The sequence below is a fragment of the Eucalyptus grandis genome, chromosome 10 (genome assembly GCF_016545825.1).
Source record: "Eucalyptus grandis isolate ANBG69807.140 chromosome 10, ASM1654582v1, whole genome shotgun sequence".
Classification (NCBI taxonomy): domain Eukaryota; kingdom Viridiplantae; phylum Streptophyta; class Magnoliopsida; order Myrtales; family Myrtaceae; genus Eucalyptus; species Eucalyptus grandis.
The window spans coordinates 13,559,330-13,567,638 of NC_052621.1; the positions used below are offsets into that span (position 1 = coordinate 13,559,330).

At 39.4% G+C, this 8,309-nt stretch overlaps 1 pseudogene; it reads left to right on the forward strand.

Annotated features, from left to right (window-relative positions):
• Nucleotides 1–2,021: 2,021 nt before the first annotated feature.
• LOC104423578 lies at nt 2,022–7,734 on the forward strand (annotated as a pseudogene).
• The last annotated feature ends 575 nt before the right edge of the window (nt 7,735–8,309 follow it).

Here is an 8,309-nt window from a genome sequence, read left to right on the forward strand (position 1 = left end):
CTCCTGGACGTTCGATGTGAACTTTCCGTCTTGGTTTTTGTCCTTCAATATCCCCCTTCTATGGCTGCATCAACTGAGACTATGTCCTTGCAAGTTGGAAACAAAAATTCTTTCTTTCCCTTTTCTGGTGTTTGACCGAAGAATGATTGCCACCAATCTTTCTTGAAACTTGAATTGACCGTAAACTTTTAGTTTCCGATCTTCTCTATATCTCACCAGCCCATTCACGATTCTTTCCTCTATATTCTCTCCGTTCAAATATATTTTTTTGAACCATATTTGTTTCATTATCGACTGCAATCAAATCTTCAGCCCTTATCCGGACTCATTGCTTGTCCTATTTTGTCCATCGCTTGAATTTAATGATCCTCAGTCAATCATTATCTTGTGCCCATCTCAATTCCCACACTTAACATTATCACCACCGAATCATTTGTAAAATAGTATGCTCTTTATGACAAAATGTAAACAATGTGAATGCACAATATTAATTCGATCCCTAATTTTTTATGCAGTGTATGATTTAGTGAGTATAAATTCAGGTGTCAACAATCCCTCAATTAACTTCCACAACACCTAATATTCCTAAGAGCATCTAAAGGAAATGTTCATTTCTTTAATATCTAGACAAAATGCATTTATTGTATGCTCGTGCATTCATATCAACCCTCGTCAAATTACTTGACTTTGATGCCTTCCTATGGTTCTTTCGACGTGCAAAGTGCCAAAGTGGAAGAAACTGCATAGGCTGATCCATTCGAAATGACATTAACCATGAACACAAAATCATCAATAGCTACTTGGCTACTAGAAGAAGCTGATTTAGTCGGTATTGGATAGAAATAACAGATCTAAGGTTTGGACTAAACTTTTGGAATTTATAAAACTCACTCCTAATTAATACATTATCGGACAAGTGATAAACTATCGGCAAGAAATAAACATGGTATCCTCTTAGGCTATTTAGTAGTTAAGATAAAATTCATAATATGATAAAATTTATCATATCCCGTGTTTGATGTCTTGCTCAAGACAAACATCCATAATAGGAAATTTATTTTCCGCGAATGACAATTTTCTTAAATTAACAAAATTAAAATTATATTTTAATATAAATAATATTTGAATCCTAATATAAGAAATTCAAAATAACAAAATTGTTAACAAATTTTAATATACCTTGACCTCACCGTCGACCTCGCCGGCGCTGCCTCGGCTGGTCGCCGAGGTCCAAAGGACCGGCTAGACGAAGAAGAGGAGAAGAAAAAAGAAAAAGAAAAATATAAAAATATAAAAAATATAAAAAATATTATTAGAAATTGTCCACGTCGGTGTTGATCAAATCACATCAGCCGAGCGGTGTCCGGTTAGTAAAATCCGACCAAAATTGGCTGGAAATGACTGAATTGGCACAATGTAAAAATGTTTAGAACTAAATTGGCACAAAAGCAAAAGGTTTATGACTTTTTTTTAGCACTTTTCCCCATATTTTAGTATTTTAGGTATCTTAGTATAGTTTACTATCTAATAAAATTTTATCATAGAATGATTGAAGGGGCAAAAAGAATTAAAAAATAAATAAATTTAAAAAAGTGGAAAATAAAACAAAAAATTAAATAGAAATAAAGTAGATAACAACATCATGGGAGATTTTTATCATCTTTATTTGTAAGAAATTTTGTTCATTTATATTAATATGTTGTTTATATAAAACAATATACACAAAATGATGTAAATAAATCTAACTATTTTACTGCAATCACGAAATAATGAATATGATATAACAAAATTCGTAGATTTAAAATTTTATTCTATTTAGCCCTATTTTGGTCATAAATTTATATGACCAAACGCAACCTTAAAAAGCATACATCTCTGATTTACTTCCATAGGTGTTGGATCCTAAACATTCAACAACCCCCCTCTCTCTCTCTCTCTCCACCAAACCATACCTCTCTTTCTTGTAATTATACGACGAAGGCCTTTGTCTTCATCCATCCAAGGCATTTTGCTTCTTCATTATGGAACTCTACATTCCAACACAAATCGCGATCGTTTCCATTCCCATCATCCTTTTCACGTGCATTTCTTCTTCTTCTTCTTCTTCTTCTTCTTTGTCGTCGTCGTTGTCACCATCAAACTTGCACCCTTTGGTGGTCGACTCCGTGCTTGCGCATCTCAACTACACCGCCATTTCTGAGTTCCGGTTGCTGAATAGAAGGCGAATTCTCGAGTGTAGCGATGGGAACCCTTATCTCAAAATTAATGTCAGTGGCAATGCCACCATGGGAGATGAAGAGTACCTTACAGTTAATGTAACCGGGGTCCTGGTTCCAGCGGACAACGACTGGATTGCCATGATTTCTCCATTGGACGCCGAGTAAGTCATCCCGATGTCTAATTCGTTCGTCCTTGAAACGTATTGGTACACATGAGCAGGTTACTCATTCAAGTTCCTTCATCTTCTTGTGATTTCTTTTGGGTTGCAGCGTCTCGTATTGTCCACTGAACAAGATTATGTATGTACAGACTGGTGATCTCATTGATCTTCCTCTTCTATGCCATTATCCTGTCAAGGTGATTTTATCTACCATTGAATCGTGCCTTGTTGATGGCTTATCTATCTTCTTCTTGATGAGTAATAGAAATGTAAAATAGTGAGGGGCTTTAGAGAAAATAGTGGAACCCACATGGGCCGAATTGAAAGGCACTTGAAAAAGAAATCACATGGCGTGTTGCCGAACACCTTTTGCCAAGACCTGGTTCAGTCCTCATATGATCGACCAACAAAGTGACGCCATGGAGTACATAGCGTTCACGTAACGACGTCATATTTCATTTGGTTAGGCACATATCGAGTTACCAAAAAAAAAAAAAAAAAAACCAATATACTTGATAGACTATATGATTATGTTGTGGTGGTAGATGAAATCGATTAAAATGCGAAAAGTATGTGAAATTGATATTATTTTTCAAAATATTCAACAAACATTTCGTTTTCTCTAAGTGCCACCAACTTAATTTAATGAATACACATACATACATACATCATGTAGGTATGTATGTATGTATGTATGTTGAAATACTTTAGCAAAGCGGGAAAGCAACAGAACACAAACCTTCGTCGACAGTCAGACACAGCCCATATTGCTGCTCCCCTAGAGGCGCCGGGGTCAACACAACCTCAAAACATTAAAGATTGTCGCTGCTTTTAAGGTTTAAAATACTCCTCGCCAAGTCTTCATTCTCTCGGAAGACGAGGAGAAAATAGGAGTCAGTTTTATTTTTAATCTATTTTTATTTTTGTTAAAGCGTCTCTTTTGGGTTCAAAAGAGAATCAAAAGAGTCCTTCATTTCTTTACCAAAAAAAAAATGAGTCCTTCATTCTATAATCTGCTAAAGATTCAATCAATAAAGTCAGATTTGGCTCTGGTTCACATTTTTTGGCGAGGCTCTTTATTGAATTCTTTTATGATTGTATTTTTGATTCAACAAATAAGTAATTGACTTATTGAACCGTCCTTTAAAAAATTACGTAACTTTTTTTCCAGAATTTATGTATTTTTCCGTTGACCATGAAAATACTGAGCTTTGTTGAATGCAGGAAAATAACGAAGATACTTCTCGGAGTTGGATTTTTATTAGTCAAATGGAGACATTCCATATGTAACTCTAATTTTAGTAGTGCTAGATATTAAGAAAGGTTTACAATTTTCTTTTTTTGTATTTTTGAAACATATAAAATGCTGCGTGTAACTCTGTTATTTGGAAGGAAAAAAAAAACTCTGTTATTTGGAATATTTAAGCAACTCCTTTTTATAAAAATGCTTTAAAATTTCATTTATCACAACCCGTGGTATTATACCTGTATTTTTTCTTTTCTTTTTGGCAATGTGCCAAATTCCGTAAATTTTCTAGCATACCTACCATTACTTGTCTAATTAGTTTGAGACTAGGAGAACCTTTTCCACTTCAACCTTTTGGTGTACGTTTATGTGCATCATTTTCAGGCACAATACTTGAGCAGGGATCCGGACTATCTGAGCTGCAAGAAGAAGGAGTGCAAGGAATACAAAGACGGTCAATGCGTGTTGACCACATGTGGCAGCACCTTGACGTTTCACGTTTTGAACATCAGAACCGACATCGAGTTTGTGCTGTTCGCCGGAGGATTCACCATACCATGCGTGTTGAAGAGATCGAACTCTTTGACCTTTGCTAACCCGAACCAACCGCTCTATGGCCATCTCTCCAGCATTGACTCGACCGGGACCTCGGTAAGCACTCAATTAGCTACCAACTGGTGTGCAGAGCTCGCATGGGTCGTGTTGCCAACATTTGGCTTTATGGATGTAATGAAAATGTCAATTATATCCTTAGCCAATGAAGTCAGTGGTACCATGCCTGCACAACACATTGCGCCGAGTGTGGAATAACTCTTTGCATAAAACACTTGAAAGCAATGCAGATTGCAAATGCTAATTTTACATGCTTTAATCTGCAGATGAGGATTACATGGGTTAGCGGAGGCAAGGAACCCCAAAAGGTACAATATGGAGATGGGAAATCACAAACTTCCGAAGTTAGTTCATTCTCACGAGATGATATGTGCAGTGAGTTAACCTCAAACCCTTCCTTGAAAATTCTGTAAATGCACTAGGACTTACTTTGTCGCACGCAAAACAATTTAAATGCCCCATAAAGACTCATCCTTGACTGAAATTAGTTTTGTTGGTCTGTTTTTCGACAGGTAAAGTGGTGCCCAGTCCTGCCAAAGATTTTGGTTGGCATGACCCTGGTTACATTCATTCAGCCGTGATGACGGGACTGCAACCTTCTACCTCTTATTCTTACAAATACGGAAGGTAGAATCTTTGACTGAAGCATGTTGTTTATGAGACCAATCGGTTTCAGATTGGCTTGAGGTATTCTTGCTGAGCATAGTGCAATATCTCTGGCATGTCTACTTGATGCAGGGTCATCGAATCTGCAGTGAATGTGAATGAATTGATGTGCACTTGTTCCTTACAATCATTTTCTATGAATTCACAGCATTAGGAAGATGATGGAGCACCGGCAAATACTTCCATATGCCTTAGTCCAGAAAGATGTATTGTAGCTGCATGTCTGATTGAGAGAGGATTGGGTATACGGCTTTCAATTAAAAGGAGAATCTTGTTATCATGACATTGGACTTATATATTGCATGACACTGCAGTTGTGGCAACTGGAAGTAGATGGAATAATCCATCTTTTTTGGGTATCACTTAGTTGATTGGAAATCGAATTGATCAATAAATTTATACCATTTGCCGGCACATTCGAGTTGTTTTGATCATGCTTTTACGATATCCAGTGATTCAGTTGGTTGGAGCAACAAAGTTCAGTTCAGGACACCGCCTGCAGGAGGATCAAATGAACTCAAATTTCTTGCATATGGAGATATGGGAAAAGCCCCTCTGGATGATACAGTCGAGCACTACATTCAGGTAAATATGCATTCCATAGAATGAAAAGTCGCATTTCTAAAGGCAACATTGAAATGATGCTATCCAAGCTGGGTATACTCTAAGAGGAAGGTGTATCCTTCAAATTTTTGAGAAATGCTAATGGAAGGGACAAAACATGGCACGATTTGAGTGGAGTATCCTCTTGAAAACCTGCTATTCAAGAAATATTATTAGCACGTCACATTCATCTGAATTAACTGAAGTGGCGCAGACTAAGCTGCTTGTGAGAATTCAAACTCCTGATCATGAAGGTCTCCTAACATGCGACTTTGTATGTTTCTATAGCCAGGATCAGTCTCGGTGGCTAAGGCAGCGTTGGATGATGTAGACTCTGGCAATGTCGATGCCATCTTCCATATTGGAGACATAAGCTACGCCACCGGCTTCTTAGTGGAGTGGGATTTCTTCCTCCACCACATCAGCCCTTTCGCTTCCCGAGTTTCCTATATGACTGCAATTGGGAACCACGAAAGGTAACTATCTCGGGTCAATATGAGTCTCTTCCTGTGCATAATAGAAGGCTCAGTAAACAGCTAAACGAACATTACTCAGCAGCATGAATTGAAGATTTTCTAATTTTCTTTTACATGAAGAGATTATGTGGACTCGGGTGCCAGATATATAACTCCAGACTCCGGTGGGGAATGTGGCATTCCTTACGAGACATACTTCCCAATGCCAACCCCAGCGAAGGACAAGCCATGGTATTCCATTGAACAAGCCAGTGTTCACTTTACTGTGATTTCAACTGAACATGACTGGTCCGAGAATTCAGAGCAGGTACGTTCGATCGAGCTGAACCCTTTTGGGATCATATCTGCATCTCGATAAGCTGTCCATTTATGTCATGGGAATGTCATGTTGTCAGTATCAATGGATGAAAGGGGACATGGCTTCAGTCGACCGATCTAAAACTCCATGGTTAGTTTTCATGGGGTAAGTACATTTGCTTCTAAGTGATCGTGAGTATTACTACTTGAATGTGCAGACTCTCAGACTAAAAACTCTCAAGACAACAGATATCAAGTGTAACAGTTGCTTCTTGCAGGCACAGGCCCATGTACACTTCTGGTCACGGATTAGGTGCTGATCCAATTTTTCTTGATGCTGTAGAGCCATTGCTGTTGGACAACAAGGCAACCTTCCATTTCTTAATTTGGTTTTCATGTTAAACAATTCTTTGACCTGTGAAAGTGCAATCATCAACCATTTGATATCACAGGCTGATCTAGTTCTCTTCGGCCACGTTCATAACTATGAAAGAACCTGCTCGGTTTTCCAAAATGAGTGTAGAGCTATGCCAAAGAAAGATCAGAGCGGGGTTGATATTTATGATCACAGCAATTATAGCGCACCCGTGCAAGTGGTTATTGGTATGGCCGGGTTCAGGCTGGGTGGATTCACAGATAAGGTTAGAGTCTGTCCTCCCTCACACCAGTTGTAGATAGGAAAATAAAATTGGCCTTTTGTCTATATCTGGACAATTTTTTGGCATCTTCCGGAAATCTACTCTTTTATTGCGTTTCCATTTCTTGCATCTACATTGGTTGAATGCTGCTTAGCTAAACAATGCCATCGTGACAAGAGCTTTCTAAGTTGGGGGCCATGAAATATCAAAATTCCAGAGATTCTTTCTCTTGCTCTTAAGAAATAACTTTCTTTGCTGGTTCTGCTGCTCATATCATTCAGCTCGAATCTATTCGATTACACAGGGATTATCCCTTTTGTTGCTCCCATGAATAAGACCTGTACAAGTGAAGCCCCATTGATTTTTCTTTTGCAGCCGAGTGACTGGAGTTTGATAAGGATTTCTAAATTCGGCTATTTCAGAGGACATGCGACTCCAAAATAGTTACAACTAGAGGTCAGCAGTAACCCGCTTTTGAATGTTGCATACTGCATAGCACTCTTGAGTTCTCGGTCGCCCTTCCCTTGGTCATCGTTCCTTTTCGCTTTGTCACTGCTGATTCTATCTTTTATGATGGATGAGTCCATTGATTGATAACCTGTATTGGTCTGTTGTGGTGCTGTGCAAATCAGAAACCACGTATACAGTTTTCGATTTCCTGCACTGCAAGTAGAGTTTGGAACATTGAGCGGCTACATGTTACTGCATTCATGGTGATCATGTGTACGTGCTCGTTAACTTCGATGTACGTGTTGCCTGCAGTATGTGAATGCCGACACAAGGAAGGTGGAAGACATCTTCCGCATCACCCGATAACCCGACTTTTCAAGTGAGCAGGAAGGTGCTGCAGAGGCGACAATGGTGGTACACTTCTACATTGTACTATACAGAGACAAAACATACAGATAAATTGTGCTTGTACACAAGTAATAAATCTTGATTGTCTGCGCGGCCTAATCGAGTGCTCTTGAGCTGTGATGAAGGAATCCAAATTCATGATTTCGGTACTCATGTGAGCAACCTAACGACATGTGTCCAATGGAGACGTGATCTCTCCTTCCGAGTGAGTTCAGAATCATGACCTCATAATAGTTACTATCATCCAAATTCATGATGGCAGGGATCGATTGACGACGGCCTCACCGGGGGGGGCACGACAGCAAACCTTCGAAGCAACGGCGTCGGGACTTGGTCAGGGCGAACGGCGGCGGTACAGCGTCCGACGGCGACAACAACAGCAAGAAAACTCAAGATCTGAGGCGCCGCAGATCTCAGCCCGACCTTCCTCGGCCTCGGTTCTCTCACTCAGGCCAGATCCGAGCCTCCACCAGCCGGATTTGACCCTCTCGAAGTTGCTCGCCGCCGGCCTTCCCCGAAGTCTCTCGGTGGAG